The sequence below is a fragment of the Lissotriton helveticus genome, chromosome 2_1 (assembly GCF_964261635.1).
Source record: "Lissotriton helveticus chromosome 2_1, aLisHel1.1, whole genome shotgun sequence".
NCBI classification, from domain to species: Eukaryota; Metazoa; Chordata; class Amphibia; order Caudata; family Salamandridae; genus Lissotriton; species Lissotriton helveticus.
In genome coordinates this window covers 176696811-176717566 of record NC_136059.1, presented here as the reverse complement: position 1 = coordinate 176717566, position 20756 = coordinate 176696811, and positions in this window count along the sequence as shown.

The window sequence follows — 20756 nt, the reverse complement described above, 5'->3', positions numbered from 1 at the left end:
CAGAGTATCTGAGTTAATCAGAACACTCCTACCCAGTCAACAGATCAGGGCTTGATTCATCACCGTTTTTTAGCTCACTGCACCATCCCAGTTCAGAACCTGTCTATATGCAAATTAGTCTGTCCCTGGCCCAGTGCATCATGGGAACAGGGCAGACCAAACTACCAAGCCAATTCTTCACTGGAAAGGAAACAAGCTTCCGGGGACCGGTTTCTGGCATTACAGCCGTCTTCGGCCCGGCTTGCTTGAATCCTGATGGTGCAATGAGCAAGGGACTCATGTCTGAGCATACCCTTCCACACTCATGGTGGCCAAAATAATTACAAAAAGGGGGTGGTGATGGACAGAGTATCTGAGTTAATCAGAACACTCCTACCCAGTCAACAGATCAGGGCTTGATCCATCACTGTTTTTTAGCTCACTGCACCATCCCAGTTCAGAACCTGGCTATATGCAAATTAGTCTGTCCCTGGCCCAGTGCATCATGGGAACAGGGCAGACCAAACTACCAAGCCAATTCTTCACTGGAAAGGAAACAAGCTTCCGGGGACCGGTTTCTGGCATTACAGCCGTCTTCGGCCCGGCTTGCTTGAATCCTGATGGTGCAATGAGCAAGGGACTCATGTCTGAGCATACCCTTCCACACTCATGGTGGCCAAACTAATTACAAAAAGGGGGTGGTGATGGACAGAGTATCTGAGTTAATCAGAACACTCCTACCCAGTCAACAGATCAGGGCTTGATCCATCACCGTTTTTTAGCTCACTGCACCATCCCAGTTCAGAACCTGGCTATATGCAAATTAGTCTGTCCCTGGCCCAGTGCATCATGGGAACAGGGCAGACCAAACTACCAAGCCAATTCTTCACTGGAAAGGAAACAAGCTTCCGGGGACCGGTTTCTGGCATTACAGCCGTCTTTGGCCCGGCTTGCTTGAATCCTGATGGTGCAATGAGCAAGCGACTCATGTCTGAGCATACCCTTCCACACTCATGGTGGCCAAAATAATTACAAAAAGGGGGTGGTGATGGACAGAGTATCTGAGTTAATCAGAACACTCCTACCCAGTCACCAGATCAGGGCTTGATCCATCACCGTTTTTTAGCTCACTGCACCATCCCAGTTCAGAACCTGGCTATATGCAAATTAGTCTGTCCCTGGCCCAGTGCATCATGGGAACAGGGCAGACAAAACTACCAAGCCAATTCTTCACTGGAAAGGAAACAAGCTTCCGGGGACCGGTTTCTGGCATTACAGCCGTCTTCGGCCCGGCTTGCTTGAATCCTGATGGTGCAATGAGCAAGGGACTCATGTCTGAGCATACCCTTCCACACTCATGGTGGCCAAAATAATTACAAAAAGGGGGTGGTGATGGACAGAGTATCTGAGTTAATCAGAACACTCCTACCCAGTCAACAGATCAGGGCTTGATCCATCACGGTTTTTTAGCTCACTGCACCATCCCAGTTCAGAACCTGGCTATATGCAAATTAGTCTGTCCCTGGCCCAGTGCATCATGGGAACAGGGCAGACCAAACTACCAAGCCAATTCTTCACTGGAAAGGAAACAAGCTTCCGGGGACCGGTTTCTGGCATTACAGCCGTCTTCGGCCCGGCTTGCTTGAATCCTGATGGTGCAATGAGCAAGGGACTCATGTCTGAGCATACCCTTCCACACTCATGGTGGCCAAAATAATTACAAAAAGGGGGTGGTGATGGACAGAGTATCTGAGTTAATCAGAACACTCCTACCCAGTCAACAGATCAGGGCTTGATCCATCACCGTTTTTTAGCTCACTGCACCATCCCAGTTCAGAACCTGGCTATATGCAAATTAGTCTTTCCCTGGCCCAGTGCATCATGGGAACAGGGCAGACCAAACTACCAAGCCAATTCTTCACTGGAAAGGAAACAAGCTTCCGGGGACCGGTTTCTGGCATTACAGCCGTCTTCGGCCCTGCTTGCTTGAATCCTGATGGTGCAATGAGCAAGGGACTCATGTCTGAGCATACCCTTCCACACTCATGGTGGCCAAAATAATTACAAAAAGGGGGTGGTGATGGACAGAGTATCTGAGTTAATCAGAACACTCCTACCCAGTCAACAGATCAGGGCTTGATCCATCACCGTTTTTTAGCTCACTGCACCATCCCAGTTCAGAACCTGGCTATATGCAAATTAGTCTGTCCCTGGCCCAGTGCATCATGGGAACAGGGCAGACCAAACTACCAAGCCAATTCTTCACTGGAAAGGAAACAAGCTTCCGGGGACCGGTTTCTGGCATTACAGCCGTCTTCGGCCCGGCTTGCTTGAATCCTGATGGTGCAATGAGCAAGGGACTCATGTCTGAGCATACCCTTCCACACTCATGGTGGCCAAAATAATTACAAAAAGGGGGTGGTGATGGACAGAGTATCTGAGTTAATCAGAACACTCCTACCCAGTCAACAGATCAGGGCTTGATCCATCACCGTTTTTTAGCTCACTGCACCATCCCAGTTCAGAACCTGGCTATATGCAAATTAGTCTGTCCCTGGCCCAGTGCATCATGGGAACAGGGCAGACCAAACTACCAAGCCAATTCTTCACTGGAAAGGAAACAAGCTTCCGGGGACCGGTTTCTGGCATTACAGCCGTCTTCGGCCCGGCTTGCTTGAATCCTGATGGTGCAATGAGCAAGGGACTCATGTCTGAGCATACCCTTCCACACTCATGGTGGCCAAAATAATTACAAAAAGGGGGTGGTGATGGACAGAGTATCTGAGTTAATCAGAACACTCCTACCCAGTCACCAGATCAGGGCTTGATCCATCACCGTTTTTTAGCTCACTGCACCATCCCAGTTCAGAACCTGGCTATATGCAAATTAGTCTGTGCCTGGCCCAGTGCATCATGGGAACAGGGCAGACCAAACTACCAAGCCAATTCTTCACTGGAAAGGAAACAAGCTTCCGGGGACCGGTTTCTGGCATTACTGCCGTCTTCGGCCCGGCTTGCTTGAATCCTGATGGTGCAATGAGCAAGGGACTCATGTCTGAGCATACCCTTCCACACTCATGGTGGCCAAAATAATTACAAAAAGGGGGTGGTGATGGACAGAGTATCTGAGTTAATCAGAACACTCCTACCCAGTCAACAGATCAGGGCTTGATCCATCACCGTTTTTTAGCTCACTGCACCATCCCAGTTCAGAACCTGGCTATATGCAAATTAGTCTGTCCCTGGCCCAGTGCATCATGGGAACAGGGCAGACCAAACTACCAAGCCAATTCTTCACTGGAAAGGAAACAAGCTTCCGGGGATCGGTTTCTGGCATTACAGCCATCTTCGGCCCGGCTTGCTTGAATCCTGATGGTGCAATGAGCAAGCGACTCACGTCTGAGCATACCCTTCCACACTCATGGTGGCCAAAATAATTACAAAAAGGGGGTGGTGATGGACAGAGTATCTGAGTTAATCAGAACACTCCTACCCAGTCAACAGATCAGGGCTTGATCCATCACCGTTTTTTAGCTCACTGCACCATCCCAGTTCAGAACCTGGCTATATGCAAATTAGTCTGTCCCTGGCCCAGTGCATCATGGGAACAGGGCAGACCAAACTACCAAGCCAATTCTTCACTGGAAAGGAAACAAGCTTCCGGGGACCGGTTTCTGGCATTACAGCCGTCTTCGGCCCGGCTTGCTTGAATCCTGATGGTGCAATGAGCAAGGGACTCATGTCTGAGCATACCCTTCCACACTCATGGTGGCCAAAATAATTACAAAAAGGGGGTGGTGATGGACAGAGTATCTGAGTTAATCAGAACACTCCTACCCAGTCAACAGATCAGGGCTTGATCCATCACCGTTTTTTAGCTCACTGCACCATCCCAGTTCAGAACCTGGCTATATGCAAATTAGTCTGTCCCTGGCCCAGTGCATCATGGGAACAGGGCAGACCAAACTACCAAGCCAATTCTTCACTGGAAAGGAAACAAGCTTCCGGGGACCGGTTTCTGGCATTACAGCCGTCTTCGGCCCGGCTTGCTTGAATCCTGATGGTGCAATGAGCAAGGGACTCATGTCTGAGCATACCCTTCCACACTCATGGTGGCCAAACTAATTACAAAAAGGGGGTGGTGATGGACAGAGTATCTGAGTTAATCAGAACACTCCTACCCAGTCAACAGATCAGGGCTTGATCCATCACCGTTTTTTAGCTCACTGCACCATCCCAGTTCAGAACCTGGCTATATGCAAATTAGTCTGTCCCTGGCCCAGTGCATCATGGGAACAGGGCAGACCAAACTACCAAGCCAATTCTTCACTGGAAAGGAAACAAGCTTCCGGGGACCGGTTTCTGGCATTACAGCCGTCTTCGGCCCGGCTTGCTTGAATCCTGATGGTGCAATGAGCAAGCGACTCATGTCTGAGCATACCCTTCCACACTCATGGTGGCCAAAATAATTACAAAAAGGGGGTGGTGATGGACAGAGTATCTGAGTTAATCAGAACACTCCTACCCAGTCAACAGATCAGGGCTTGATCCATCACCGTTTTTTAGCTCACTGCACCATCCCAGTTCAGAACCTGGCTATATGCAAATTAGTCTGTCCCTGGCCCAGTGCATCATGGGAACAGGGCAGACCAAACTACCAAGCCAATTCTTCACTGGAAAGGAAACAAGCTTCCGGGGACCGGTTTCTGGCATTACAGCCGTCTTCGGCCCGGCTTGCTTGAATCCTGATGGTGCAATGAGCAAGGGACTCATGTCTGAGCATACCCTTCCACACTCATGGTGGCCAAAATAATTACAAAAAGGGGGTGGTGATGGACAGAGTATCTGAGTTAATCAGAACACTCCTACCCAGTCAACAGATCAGGGCTTGATCCATCACCGTTTTTTAGCTCACTGCACCATCCCAGTTCAGAACCTGGCTATATGCAAATTAGTCTGTCCCTGGCCCAGTGCATCATGGGAACAGGGCAGACCAAACTACCAAGCCAATTCTTCACTGGAAAGGAAACAAGCTTCCGGGGACCGGTTTCTGGCATTACAGCCGTCTTCGGCCCGGCTTGCTTGAATCCTGATGGTGCAATGAGCAAGGGACTCATGTCTGAGCATACCCTTCCACACTCATGGTGGCCAAAATAATTACAAAAAGGGGGTGGTGATGGACAGAGTATCTGAGTTAATCAGAACACTCCTACCCAGTCAACAGATCAGGGCTTGATCCATCACCGTTTTTTAGCTCACTGCACCATCCCAGTTCAGAACCTGGCTATATGCAAATTAGTCTGTCCCTGGCCCAGTGCATCATGGGAACAGGGCAGACCAAACTACCAAGCCAATTCTTCACTGGAAAGGAAACAAGCTTCCGGGGACCGGTTTCTGGCATTACAGCCGTCTTCGGCCCTGCTTGCTTGAATCCTGATGGTGCAATGAGCAAGGGACTCATGTCTGAGCATACCCTTCCACACTCATGGTGGCCAAAATAATTACAAAAAGGGGGTGGTGATGGACAGAGTATCTGAGTTAATCAGAACACTCCTACCCAGTCAACAGATCAGGGCTTGATCCATCACCGTTTTTTAGCTCACTGCACCATCCCAGTTCAGAACCTGGCTATATGCAAATTAGTCTGTCCCTGGCCCAGTGCATCATGGGAACAGGGCAGACCAAACTACCAAGCCAATTCTTCACTGGAAAGGAAACAAGCTTCCGGGGACCGGTTTCTGGCATTACAGCCGTCTTCGGCCCGGCTTGCTTGAATCCTGATGGTGCAATGAGCAAGGGACTCATGTCTGAGCATACCCTTCCACACTCATGGTGGCCAAAATAATTACAAAAAGGGGGTGGTGATGGACAGAGTATCTGAGTTAATCAGAACACTCCTACCCAGTCAACAGATCAGGGCTTGATCCATCACCGTTTTTTAGCTCACTGCACCATCCCAGTTCAGAACCTGGCTATATGCAAATTAGTCTGTCCCTGGCCCAGTGCATCATGGGAACAGGGCAGACCAAACTACCAAGCCAATTCTTCACTGGAAAGGAAACAAGCTTCCGGGGACCGGTTTCTGGCATTACAGCCGTCTTCGGCCCGGCTTGCTTGAATCCTGATGGTGCAATGAGCAAGGGACTCATGTCTGAGCATACCCTTCCACACTCATGGTGGCCAAAATAATTACAAAAAGGGGGTGGTGATGGACAGAGTATCTGAGTTAATCAGAACACTCCTACCCAGTCACCAGATCAGGGCTTGATCCATCACCGTTTTTTAGCTCACTGCACCATCCCAGTTCAGAACCTGGCTATATGCAAATTAGTCTGTGCCTGGCCCAGTGCATCATGGGAACAGGGCAGACCAAACTACCAAGCCAATTCTTCACTGGAAAGGAAACAAGCTTCCGGGGACCGGTTTCTGGCATTACTGCCGTCTTCGGCCCGGCTTGCTTGAATCCTGATGGTGCAATGAGCAAGGGACTCATGTCTGAGCATACCCTTCCACACTCATGGTGGCCAAAATAATTACAAAAAGGGGGTGGTGATGGACAGAGTATCTGAGTTAATCAGAACACTCCTACCCAGTCAAGAGATCAGGGCTTGATCCATCACCGTTTTTTAGCTCACTGCACCATCCCAGTTCAGAACCTGGCTATATGCAAATTAGTCTGTCCCTGGCCCAGTGCATCATGGGAACAGGGCAGACCAAACTACCAAGCCAATTCTTCACTGGAAAGGAAACAAGCTTCCGGGGACCGGTTTCTGGCATTACAGCCATCTTCGGCCCGGCTTGCTTGAATCCTGATGGTGCAATGAGCAAGCGACTCATGTCTGAGCATACCCTTCCACACTCATGGTGGCCAAAATAATTACAAAAAGGGGGTGGTGATGGACAGAGTATCTGAGTTAATCAGAACACTCCTACCCAGTCAACAGATCAGGGCTTGATCCATCACCGTTTTTTAGCTCACTGCACCATCCCAGTTCAGAACCTGGCTATATGCAAATTAGTCTGTCCCTGGCCCAGTGCATCATGGGAACAGGGCAGACCAAACTACCAAGCCAATTCTTCACTGGAAAGGAAACAAGCTTCCGGGGACCGGTTTCTGGCATTACAGCCGTCTTCGGCCCGGCTTGAATCCTGATGGTGCAATGAGCAAGGGACTCATGTCTGAGCATACCCTTCCACACTCATGGTGGCCAAAATAATTACAAAAAGGGGGTGGTGATGGACAGAGTATCTGAGTTAATCAGAACACTCCTACCCAGTCAACAGATCAGGGCTTGATCCATCACCGTTTTTTAGCTCACTGCACCATCCCAGTTCAGAACCTGGCTATATGCAAATTAGTCTGTCCCTGGCCCAGTGCATCATGGGAACAGGGCAGACCAAACTACCAAGCCAATTCTTCACTGGAAAGGAAACAAGCTTCCGGGGACCGGTTTCTGGCATTACAGCCGTCTTCGGCCCGGCTTGCTTGAATCCTGATGGTGCAGTGAGCAAGGGACTCATGTCTGAGCATACCCTTCCACACTCATGGTGGCCAAAATAATTACAAAAAGGGGGTGGTGATGGACAGAGTATCTGAGTTAATCAGAACACTCCTACCCAGTCAACAGATCAGGGCTTGATCCATCACCGTTTTTTAGCTCACTGCACCATCCCAGTTCAGAACCTGGCTATATGCAAATTAGTCTGTCCCTGGCCCAGTGCATCATGGGAACAGGGCAGACCAAACTACCAAGCCAATTCTTCACTGGAAAGGAAACAAGCTTCCGGGGACCGGTTTCTGGCAACAAAAAAAAAAACGGTGATGGATCAAGCCCTGATCTTTGGACTGGGTAAGAGTGGTCTGCTTAATTCAGGCACTCTGTTCATCACCACCCCCTTTTCTGAATCATTTTGTCCACCATAAGCGTGGAAGGGTATACTCAGATGTGAGTCCCTTGCTCATTGCACCATCAGGATTCAAGCAAGCCGGGCCGACGACGCCTGAAATGGCAGAAACTGGTCCCCGGAAGCTTGTTTCCTTCCCAGTACAAGAATTGGCTTGGTAGTTTGGTTTGCCCTGTTCCCATCATTCACTGGGACAGGAACAGACTAATTTGCATATTGCCAAGTTCTGAGCTGGGATGGTGCAGTGAGCTAAAAAACGGTGATGGATCAAGCCCTGATCTTTGGACTGGGTAAGAGTGGTCTGCCTAATTCAGGCACTCTGTTCATCACCACCCCCTTTTCTGAATCATTTTGTCCACCATAAGCGTGGAAGGGTATACTCAGATGTGAGTCCCTTGCTCATTGCACCATCAGGATTCAAGCAAGCCGGGCCGACGACGCCTGAAATGGCAGAAACCGGTCCCCGGAAGCTTGTTTCCTTCCCAGTACAAGAATTGGCTTGGTAGTTTGGTTTGCCCTGTTCCCATCATTCACTGGGACAGGAACAGACTAATTTGCATATAGCCAAGTTCTGAGCTGGGATGGTGCAGTGAGCTAAAAAACGGTGATGGATCATGCCCTGATCTTTGGACTGGGTAAGAGTGGTCTGCTTAATTCAGGCACTCTGTTCATCACCACCCCCTTTTCTGAGCCAATACAAGACACAGCAATGGCTGTGTCAGTCATTGTCAAGAGAACGGAAGAATGAAAATACCCCAGAGTACTTGTCAATTTACTACCACTACATACACAACAGAACAATGTCAACAATGTAAAGCTTGTGGAACTGTGATGCTCATAATGGATCACTAAACAAGATGTCACTTGATAGTGCCTTAACAGTGTCTGTCTCTCCCACACACAGGGGAACGTGTGCCCCCCCCCAACCAGGGGGGAGAAGGATCCCAGTCCCAGGCTCAGCAGGACCCAGACCCCACCGACAGCGACGCCACTCAACGCACTGTGGATGACCCCAACCAACCTGGCTCCTCTGGATCCCAAACGCCTGCAGCAACTGTACCAGCTACATCTCAGCCAACCACCGGACCCATTCCCACCACATCCCAGCAGACAGGTCACAGCCCTGCTCATGATCCACAAGAGAGCCAGTCTGAAAATGAGGGACACCCTTTGTCGGGCGCCCCTGAGGTTGCTGACGACCTCCACCCTGGCAGCACTCGGGGGGCCCGTCGATTGGATGTGCCCACAAGCGCATGACGTGTTCGTGTGGGTCAGGGTGGTGGGAGTGGCAGAAGGCGAAGGCGAGATTCTGGCCAGTCAGCTGCAGCACCCGGTATGCCTGAACTCGCTAACATCCTGGAGGCATACCGGGGGGACACCAGGGAGATAGGCCAGCTTGTGGAGGCCCTGAACCAGGTGAAAGAACAGCAGGCAGAGCAAATAGCCAGGCAAGACCTACATTATGGACGGGTAGAGGCAAGTCTGGCTCAGCTCTTGACGGTGCATCGGGAAATGAGCCAATCGCTACGTCAGATAGCTGCCAACATGCAGCACCCTCCCTGTGTCACAAGGCCAGCAACATCACGGCAAAGTGTGACACCAGCCACAGGGAGGGAGGAGGAGGAGGAGGAGGAACTCTCTGACGTAGCATCCCATGCATCGTCCAGGCCTGCACCTGCGAGTCCCCCAAGGAAGGTGGGTTGTCCACGGCTAAGACGTTGAGGGGCAGTGGGCCATGCACATCTCCCAGGACACTGGACCTGGCATATTGCCCCTGGGTACAACAGCATCCCCTATGAGACTCTCCCACATGGACATGCTAGTCACAGTCTGCCCAATGATGCCAAGCACTGTGGCCTGGACTCTGTTGACTGAAACTGTAAGGCATCTCATCTCCGGCAGTGAACTTTGGATTCCACCCCTTTCTGTACAGCACCTATTCACGTTTCCTGCACAAGATCTCCCAATAAATATACTAATCCTCATACGCATGTGGTGAGTTATCTTTGAACCACAGCATAAATTGATATGTGTGTGCAAATGTATGAAATGCAAGGGTATCCAACAAACAGCAGCCAACCACACACTTGGATCAGAATCTGAGTGTGGACACACATTGGGCCAAAAATCCTAACAACTAGATACATGGATGGAAAGACACACCTGTGTGGGATAGTAAATGCTGGAGGGGGGTTTGGAGCCCAAAACTGCTATCACAGGCAGGCCCAGGAGAGTCACTTTGAGGTGTACAGATCAGTGTGACAAAAGTAGTTGTCCACGTAGGGAGTACCTACAACTGTGTCCTCAGGTATGTGAACTATCTTCTGCATGATGCAGTTAGGTGGATGTGATGAATGGCGCACAGGACAAGGGTGGCAGGACAGACTGTGGGCAATGGGCTGTAGCACTCTACACAAGCACACCTGAATAGGTGACCTACCCCTATGTAGCTACAAGTACTATACTACTGTAATGGGAGCAACGCATACAGAACAACTATCCACATCTGACAAATACCTACACCAGAACGGAGAAATCACACCACACCCAAGAGACGTGGTCATGGTTTGTGTCCCCTGTGGCTACTTGACTGACAGTGACAGCTATGTTTTTGCTGCTGTGGCGTTGACAAGGTAACACTGTACAATATTGTGCCTATGGAAGGTGTGTGTGTGCTGTACACGGCACATGACCTGGTGGTACATAGACCCAATGTCATGTGAATCTGCCATAGTCGTGCCAGTATGTGTTGCACACACAGGCATAGCAGCTGCAATGGCTGAGTTAGAAGCATTGTGATAGCAGAAGGGTGAATGTCTGGTGTTGTCTGTGTGTAGGGTGGCAGCAGCATGGTCTATAAATGGATGGAAGGAGGGTCATCTTGTAGGTCTCTGTGTCCCTGGATAATGTGCGCTGCATGGTGGCTGTATATGCAGCAGCAGCAATGAGTGAAGACATGCTGGCAGGAGGGGTGTGACAACTTGCAAAACAAGCACATACCACAAGGGCATCTGCAAGCCACAAAGTGACATGTGTATGTGAAGTCAGGAGTGTCTGCCTCACTCAGGGTCACTGCAAATAAAATGGCACAGTAATCACAAAAGATCACAGCCACTGGATCAAGGCCCTTACGGACAAGTGGGGCACAAGACACACAGCGTCAGCAGGTGTAGACTACAGCTAGTGTGTTCAAAGCCAAACAGCAACTACAAAGCCATCTACCTCACACACAACATAGTATTCTAGCCTCCCCCACACCATGCGTGTCATCACTTTACAGCTAAACACATAACAAGCATAAGCTAACTTCATGCTAAATAGTATACATGCACATTAGAAGGACATGTGCATTGACATCAAGGCGGCACAATAATCTGTAGAAGTCAGACGTCATGCACAACATGATTATTTACATTGTGAGCCCATAGAGCATTATCAAACATACATGAGCATTGGCAAGAACTCCAAATAACACTATTAATGATGTCACCTGTAATGCAGCAGTACTATTGGCTACAAGCTCCACCTCCAAATAGCCCCTTGGTCTGAGTACAAACGACAGACACAAAAGGGTGATCAGGCGAGAGAAGGAGAGGATGGGAACTGCTGGGAGGGAGACCTGAAATAGAGGTAAATAACCATTAGGAGTACATTCTCATGTCACTGACACTTCAAAAACATCATTAGCTACACTGTACCAGTCACACCTTTGAAGTTTACTGACTGTATACAATTTTAGATGAGTAATCATGGTATCACATGAGATCCAATGCTATGACACAGACACATAAAACCTAGGACAGTCTGTCATCCATTCGAGTCATGTGTAACGCTCTCAAGTGAGCTACCATGCAATGAGATCTATGTTGTTACAAATCATTCACTGGCTCAGATGAGGTTGACCTTACAAACAAATGGAAACATATGGCAATGCTACTTACGCTAACTGTAATGTCGGCATGTGATTATGGGTACCCATAAGGGCCATGTACCCCAACTTGACTTGACCCACAACAGCTGTAAGTATCACATATGAAGACGAAGCTAATGATCTACATGCAAGGAAGGCACTCAGTAGCCAGTCTTTTGATCTGTTAAGTTTGCATTACTATGCTAAACATGATATGCAGGTTTAAAAGATATAAAGTGCAAGTGATGTTGATCCAAGCCACATAATGAGACCCTAGCATTGCCCAGTAATGCTGCACGGGACTAGAGATTCATGGGAATGACCACACTCCACTGGTGCTACACAATAAATCACATATGCATCACCCAAACATTGTCATTTCTCATGCTAAACATTCATGGAAACATGTGAATCAAAACAGAACTGCTACTCACTGTGAAGGCTGGTGTAGCTGTATTTTCGAGCTGCACTGAGGTAACGACATGACAGTGACATGATATACTGTAACAAGGGGCAATGCATCCATGTAAACAGAATGACAGGACAGTTATCTCAACATGTGGAACATAGACTGTGCCACACCTACACCACATGGTTTGATGCTAATCAAACGGAACTGGCCCACAAGCTGGAGGAGAGGATCCAGTCACATTCTAATGCACACAGTGAGGCTGCAATCCCCCACAGAGTCCGTGGTTGTGACCTTTGACATAATGTAAAGCCATGGTATATGCAATGTTGCAGTATCAATGTCTACACACATAGATGCATTCACCAGAGTCTCTAACTACAACAGATGACAGTCAGATGGGGGTGACTATCCTGTCATGGGAGTGGGCATACATGTAATAAGTAACATTTTGTAGTTGCATGTATGCATGGTCTCACTACATGCACATGAACATGTACCACACGTTTCAAAACATACCAACGCTAAGCAGCCTCATATGAGTCCTTACCCAAATTGACTTCTCCACATGTCCATGCATGCTCCGTTGATTTGGCTGACGTTGCAATCAAGGCAGGGCGAGCTGTGGATGAGAGTGGCACACAAGGGGTCAAGTTCTGTTTCATGTCATTTTGACAATGTCCTGTTTATTATCCAGATGTTGTAGTACACCTGTACATTCAAAATGCACACATAGCACATATGTGTGTTGTATTACATCTGCACCTGTGTGACACTGCACAACAAACATCCAAGTGAGCTTGCATACAGTCTGTTGTGACATCTCCACTTCCAGATTCACACCGACCCTAAGACGACCCTCAGAGGCACCCTCGTCTACAGACCCCCGGGACCACGCACACAATTCAGCGAAGACATCACAGACTTCATCAGCCCGCACGCCCTCCCCTCCACCGACTACATCCTCCTCGGGGACCTCAACTTCCACCTGGAGAACAACAAGGACCGCAATACCACCGTCCTGCTGGAAAACCTCGCCAACCTCGGACTCAAGCAACTGGTCAACATCCCCACCCACTACGCCGGCCACACGCTTGATCCCGTCTTCTCTTCCAGCAAGTACATCACCTTCTGCCACGCCACCGGACTCCACTGGACCGACCACAGCTGCGTTCATTTCAGCTCCAAAAGATCCACGACCCACCACCACCCGCAACAGGTACCTCACAGGAATTTGAGCAAGATAACCGCAGACCAGCTCACCACCTCCCTTAGCCAAAGCCCACCCGCCAACAAAACGGACCCCAACGAAGCAGCCCGCAACTTCACACAGTGGCTGACCGCCTGCACCGACGACCTCGCGCCACTAAAGAACCCTCCCAGCAGACCCAGAAGCAAGAAGGCATCCTGGTTCACCGACGACCTCAAGGACTCCAAGAAGACCTGCCGCACCCTCGAGAAAGCCTGGCTCCTCGACCGGACCACCGACAACATGACCGCCCTCAAACACGCTACCCGCAAGCACCACCAGCTCATCCGCACCACCAAGAAGAAATCCCTGAAGGAACGACTGGACAACAACGCCCACGACAGCAAAGAGCACTTCACTATCGTCAAGGAGTTCTCCAACCCCAGCACCGGCACCAACGACATCACTCCGTCACAAGACCTCTGCGACTCCCTCGCCTCGTTCTTCCACCGCAAGATCGCCGACATCCACAACAGCTTCGGCGCCCCACCCACGCACCCAACCGTTGAACCAACGCCCCCCACCGCCACCCTTCGCACCTAGACCACGGTGACCACCGAAGACACAGCCCGCACGATAAACACCATCCACTCCGGATCACCGACCGACCCCTGCCCACACCACGTCTTCAACAAGGCCGACTCCACCATCGCACCCCAACTCCGGAACATCATCAACGCCTCCTTCAACACCGCCACCTACTCGGAGAGCTGGAAGCACGCCGAGATCAGCGCCCTCCTGAAGAAACCTACAGCGGACCCCACCGATCTTAAAAACGTCCGCCCCATCTCGCTCCTCCCTTTTCCTGCTAAAGTCATCGAGAAGATCGTCAACAGACAGCTGACCGCCTTCCTCGAGATGAACGGATCCCTCGACCCCTCGCAGTCCGCCTTCAGAGCCAACCACAGCACCGAGACCGCCCTCATCGCAGCCACCGATGACATCCGGACCCTGCTCGACAAGGGGGAAACAGTGGCCCTCATCCTCCTGGACCTCTCCGCTGCGTTCGACACGGTCTGCCACCGCACCATAGTCCAGCGCCTCAGCAACATCGGTATCCAAGAGAAGGCACTGGAGTGGATCATCTCGTTCCTCGCCGGAAGAACACAAAGAGTCCGCCTCCCCCCGTTTCGCTCCGAGGCCACCGAAGTCATCTGCGGCGTCCCGCAAGGATCTTCACTCAGCCCCACCCTCTTCAACATCTACATGAAACCTCTCGCAGCCATCGTACGCCAGCACAACCTCAACATCATCTCTTACGCCGACGACACCCAGCTGATCCTCTCCCTCACCAGAGACCCCGACACCGCCAGAACCTGCCTACACGAAGGGATGAAAGACGTCGCCGAGTGGATGAAGGACAGCCGCCTGAAACTGAACTCGGACAAGACGGAAGTCCTCATCCTGGGATCTTCGCCCTCCGCCTGGGACGACTCCTGGTGGCCCCCAGCCGTGGGCACCGCACCCAAGACAACCGACCACGCACAATACCTGGGCTTCATCCTGGACCCCTCCCTCTCGATGACCAGACAAGTCAACGCCGTCTCCTCATCGTGCTTCAACACCCTTCGTATGCTTCGCAAGATCTTCCGCTGGATCCCGACCGAGAACAGGAAGACCGTCACCCAGGCACTCGTCACCAGCCGACTGGACTACGGAAACGCCCTCTACGCCGGAACCACAGCCAAGCTACAGAAAAGACTCCAGCGCATCCAGAACGCCTCCGCCCGACTCATCCTGGATGTCCCCCGACGCAGCCACATCTCCAGCCACCTGAGGAACCTGCACTGGCTCCCTGTCGACAAGAGGATCACGTTCCGGCTCCTCACCCACGCACACAAGTCTCTCCATGACCTGGGCCCCAAGTACCTCAATGACCGCCTGACCTTCTACACGCCCACCCGCCAGCTACGGTCCACCAGCCTCGCCCTCGCAGCCGTACCACGCATCCGAAGAGCCACCGCCGGAGGAAGATCCTTCTCTTACCTGGCTGCCAAGACTTGGAACTCCCTCCCCATCCACCTTCGGCTGACCCAGGACCATCTCGCCTTCAGGAAACAACTCAAGACCTGGCTGTTCGAGCAGTAGCATACCCCTCCCCCCAAGCGCCTTGAGACCCTCCCGGGTGAGTAGTGCGCTATACAAGTGGCATGATTGATTGATTGATTGATTGATTGATTGATTGTTGCATACACAGCATGCTACCCATGCACCTCTATAGTAGATGTTTCAGATTACAGCTGCTATGACTCACCATCATGAAAAGAAGTTGCGGATGAGGTGACTCCGGATATCATCTTCACCCTCCTCGTCGCTGGCGTCCTGGGCAAGGCCTTCATCCTCAACGGCGGATGTTCCAGCTCATCAGGATCAAGGTAGAGTGGCACGGCCTTCTCCACTGGCATGTTGTGTAGCATGCAGCACACGGTGAATATGTCACACACCTTGCGTGGGCTGTATTGGAGGGCTCCGCCTGTCTTGTCCAGGCACCTGAACCGGCTCTTCAGGAGTCCAAAAGTTCGCTCGATCACCCGCCTGGTCTTCCCATGAGCATTGTTGTACCGCTGGTCTGCAGCTATCCTGGGGTTGCGTAGTGGAGTCATTAACCACGGCATGTTTGGATATCCAGCGTCTCCTGCAAATTGACATCATGGAAATGAGTGTGTAATATGATGCAGATCATGAAGTTGTGACATACTGACATACATAGCTGACATGGTATACTCACCAACAAGACATGCCCGGTGGTTGTGCAGCTGCAGCATCATTTGTGGTACCCTGCTGCGCCTCATGATGAAAGCATCGTGGCACAATCCTGGAAAATGTGCACAAACATGTGAGATAATCATGTTGGCAAGACACACCACCAGGGCATTTATCGAGTGGTAGTGTTTCCTGTTGCGATACGCTTGCTCCTGAGCCTGTGGTGGCACCAGAGTAACATGTGTACCATCAATTGCACCAATTACATGTGGCATGCGGCCCAGGGCATAGAATTCCCCCTTGACATCTGTCAACTCTTCTGGAGTAGGGAATGTAATAAATTCATCCAGGTGCAGCAACATAGCTGCCAATACATCACCCAATACCCGGCTAAACATTGTCTGAGACATCCCTCCCACATCAGCTATGGTGAATTGGAACGTACCTGTGGCAAAGAAATGGAGGGCTGCCATCACCTTTACCTTGGGTGTCAGCGCAGTTGGATACCTGTGGCGTGGTTGTAGGTGAGCCTCCAGCCTGTCCGTCAGGTCCTTGATCATCTGTCTGTTGAATCGATATCGACGGATGCAATTCCACTCCCTCATGGCTTCCAAGTCAGGCAACGGCCTTTCCAGAGGGGGTGCCCTGCAATACACAATTTATCAAATATGTCTTCAACTGTCTGACTATGACAATAACAATGTACGTGGCACAAGCAACACTGCTTCAAATTATCTTGACAATTTTGAGTGTGGCGTGGGATACACACTGATCTAACATGTGCCAGCTCCCAGCCACTCCTCCGTGAAAAGTAAAAGACCTGTGGTGTGTGGAATGGATATGACATGCATACAAATGATCTGATGGAAAGGTCTTAGTGAGCATTGACAGTGTATCATGTCAGTGACACACGTCATGTGAATGTCAGTAGGAGCTTGTCTGCACATCCAGACAGCTGACAGCAATACACACACACACACCACATGTGCCATCATTTGCACAGTTCTGCCTTAGTCATGTTGCGGTGTTTACTTTCCCTAACTATTACATGACCATCATCATACATCATCAATCTTAGATTTGTGACAAATGGTCTGTGCTGCCATCACACATATGAGTGGGTAATTAACACATGGGGCATGGTGTGTGTACATTAGAAACCAGGTAATCACGCCAAGGACACAACATAGATGCTCCTACAGCACATGTACTGAACTGTATGGACTAGTTACTTACGTTTTGTAACAAGATATCAGTAAGGAACAGTACTTAGTCGCATAATCCCGACTTTGAATACATGACAAGCTTTTGACAAATTTGCCTCCCTGGATGCCATCGATCTGCCCAGTGAGTTGGGGCTATCCAGGCCACACCGGAAAAAAGACAGTGTGGGTGATTGGCTTCCTACAAGGGCATGGCCAAGTATTGCCCGTACCTGCAACGCACACTCTGCCAGCAGTTACACAACCATGTCCCACAGAGAGTGTGGGTAGCAGACAAAGAGGCATGTGATGTAGGAAGAGCCCACTCCCAGACTCAGGGAGGATGATGACATGTTTCCGTAGTGCTCATACCTCTTGGATACCCTCTACAGCGGAGCTAACGGGAATGTGGTCTGTGATTTGGGGGCCTGGATGCCCATGCTCTCTGGGGTGGGGTGGGATGACAGGGAACATAGTCAGTCCGGGGAGGGGTGTGGGTGTCTGACAACGTGCCTATCTACAGCCAAACATGCAGCGTGCCTGTACATGCTGGCCAATATAGATACAGTACATTCCTGAAGATAGGCCTGCAGAGGCACAGCGGAGCGTGAGTGGAGTTGAAGGACCTCAGTGAGGAGGTTGGTCCTCACGGCGGCAACGGGGAGATGAAGGGGCAAGGCTCCAGCCACCCACGTAAACACTACACTGTACGTTGCCCGCTCATCCAAAAACACGTTTGGAGTAGAGACATCACCAGTGTCAGGCTAGGTGTCCAGACCACTCGCATCCCCCAGTCCACCTGTCCTGTCGTCTTGGGACTGACACTCACGTGCCACTGGGTCTTCATGACCCTACCAATACCCATTAACACCCATTGTAATGAGCTGTGGCAGGCTCATTGAAGTTTTACTCCCCATGCAGCATTAATAGCGGTGTTCAGCCGCACAGTTTCCACGCTGGAGCCGTACAGTGTGTGGTATTGGGGACAGCACCACCCAAGAACGGCACCAAGGCTGACACCTGGGGGATGTTGCCAGTGAGGTTGTGAGGTGAACCAGCAAGGACCAGGATGACCATTCACATCCTGTCTGTCCCAGCGGTTCCGGGACGTATGCGCCGCCTGCGTCAGGGACAAAGCGAGTGATGGCGTCAGGGGCAATTCACCAGACGCGCTCGTGCCCCCAGACGGGTCCCCTGGGCCAGGAGCCGACGCGTAGGCCGTTGTTGGGGTGAGGGACATCATGGACATGAGGCAGTGCACTGACTCCTCCTGCTTCACATGCAGGGCAGGGCCCGGAGGTCGTGGTGCAGGCTACGACGGCGGCTAATCTGACAGAGCCGCATGGCCGGTGTCACCCGGATCTCATGCAGCATTGCACGTGCATTGTGGGGATTTGGAAGTGCGATGACATATCTTTGACTTATTTGGGATACCTGACGACTCAGCCCTGGAAGACTGATGTGTAATTCAGGGGCTCTGATGTCTCAACACCCACGCCCAGGCACTCGTCCTACGTCCAGACCATGAGCTATAGTGGTGCAGGGCCAACTGCTGGAGTCTGAGCGGCTTGGAGGTCCAATCACACCTGGATTCATAGGTGTGTTCCCGGCAGTCGGAGCAGCTCTTGTTGTTGTGCTTGACGTGAAAACAGTGGAGACACCAACGGTGAGGGTCAGTCACCAACATGAGTCATTGGCATTCCTAACAGGCTTTGAAACGGACATCCATATTGGCACCGTCCGGAGTCAGACAACCCAAGTGAAATGGTCAGAAGTGAACGTACTATGATTTTGGTGGAAAAATGACTAAGCTTACACTCATACGGGACCAGCGCTTGTGTTGTGAAAAAAAGTTCCTGATGTGTGCACGCAGAGGTGACGTCTGAGTACTTAGACAACGTCATCACGGCACACACAACGCCAACAACACATGCTGAGCCGCAGGCCATGCCTACCGACACACAAGTGTAGTGCTGAGCGGTAATTGCCATATCCAGGATGACACTTGGGGATATTCAAAGGTGAGTAATATGATACTGACCTGTAAATTTCATATGCTAACATTATGCACAATGTCGCACATGGCACACACATGACGTGGTCACACACGGTCATGCTGTGCGGCTATTACACCTCTGTGACAGTGGGCATGTTGCTGTCATCATGTGGCAGTTCCCTGTACTGAATGGTGTGGCATTCCAGTGTTGATGTGCATCACAATATGTTGCAGACTTTACTCCGGTGTGAAGTGTTGAATGCATGTGATGCACATGTGAAATATGGTTGATGACATGTCTCGCCAGCTCTTCACACATCAACTGAGTCACAAGGTCACAGTCCCTGTGCTTCTTCTATGTCTGCCACACCTTGGGCATGCTGATGTATGGATGCCATGCTGATGTATGCATCCACATCCTCGACATGAGTGTAGACTACATCCCTGCTATGTGATTTCCTGGAGTCACTCTCCCAATGGTGACATGGGGTAGGACAGGGACGCAGCCTACACAATCGTACACTTGAGCATGTCTGACGCACTGTACCCCAATGGTACGTGCGTGTGTAGGTCTCGTCTCCCTATTGCATTTCAGCCATACACGAGCCAAGCGTACCCCAATGGTACGTGCGTGTGTACGCCTCGTTTCCCTATTGCATTTCAGCCATGCGCGCGCCAAGCGTACCCCAATGGTACGTGCGTGTGTACGCCTCATTTCCCTATTGCATTTCAGCCATACGCGAGCCAAGTGTACCCCAATGGTACGTGCGTGTGTACGCCTCATTTCCCTATTGCATTTCAGCCATACGCGAGCCAAGCGTACCCCAATGGTACGTGCGTGTGTAGGCCTTGTTTCCCTATTGCCTTTCAGCCATACGCAAGCCAAGCGTACCCCAATGGTACGTGCGTTTGTACGCCTCATTTCCCTATTGCATTTCAGCCATACGCAAGCCAAGCGTACCCCAATGGTACGTGCGTGTGTACGCCTCGTTTCCCTATTGCATTTCAGCCATACGCGAGCCAAGCATACCCCAATGGTACATGCGTGTGTACGCCTCGTTTCCCTATTGCATTTCAGCCATACGCGAGCCAAGCGTATCCCAATGGTACGTGCGTGTGTACGCCTCGTTTCCCTATTGGATTTCAGCCATACGCGAGCCAAGCGTACCCCAATGGTACGTGCGTGTGTACGCCTCGTTTCCCTATTGCATTTCAGCCATACGCGAGCCAAGCGTATCCCAATGGTACGTGCGTGTGTACGCCTTGTTTCCCTATTGGATTTCAGCCATACGCGAGCCAAGCGTATCCCAATGGTACGTGCGTGTGTAGGCCTTGTTTCCCTATTGCATTTCAGCCATACGCGAGCCAAGCGTACCCCAATGGTACGTGCGTGTGTACGCCTC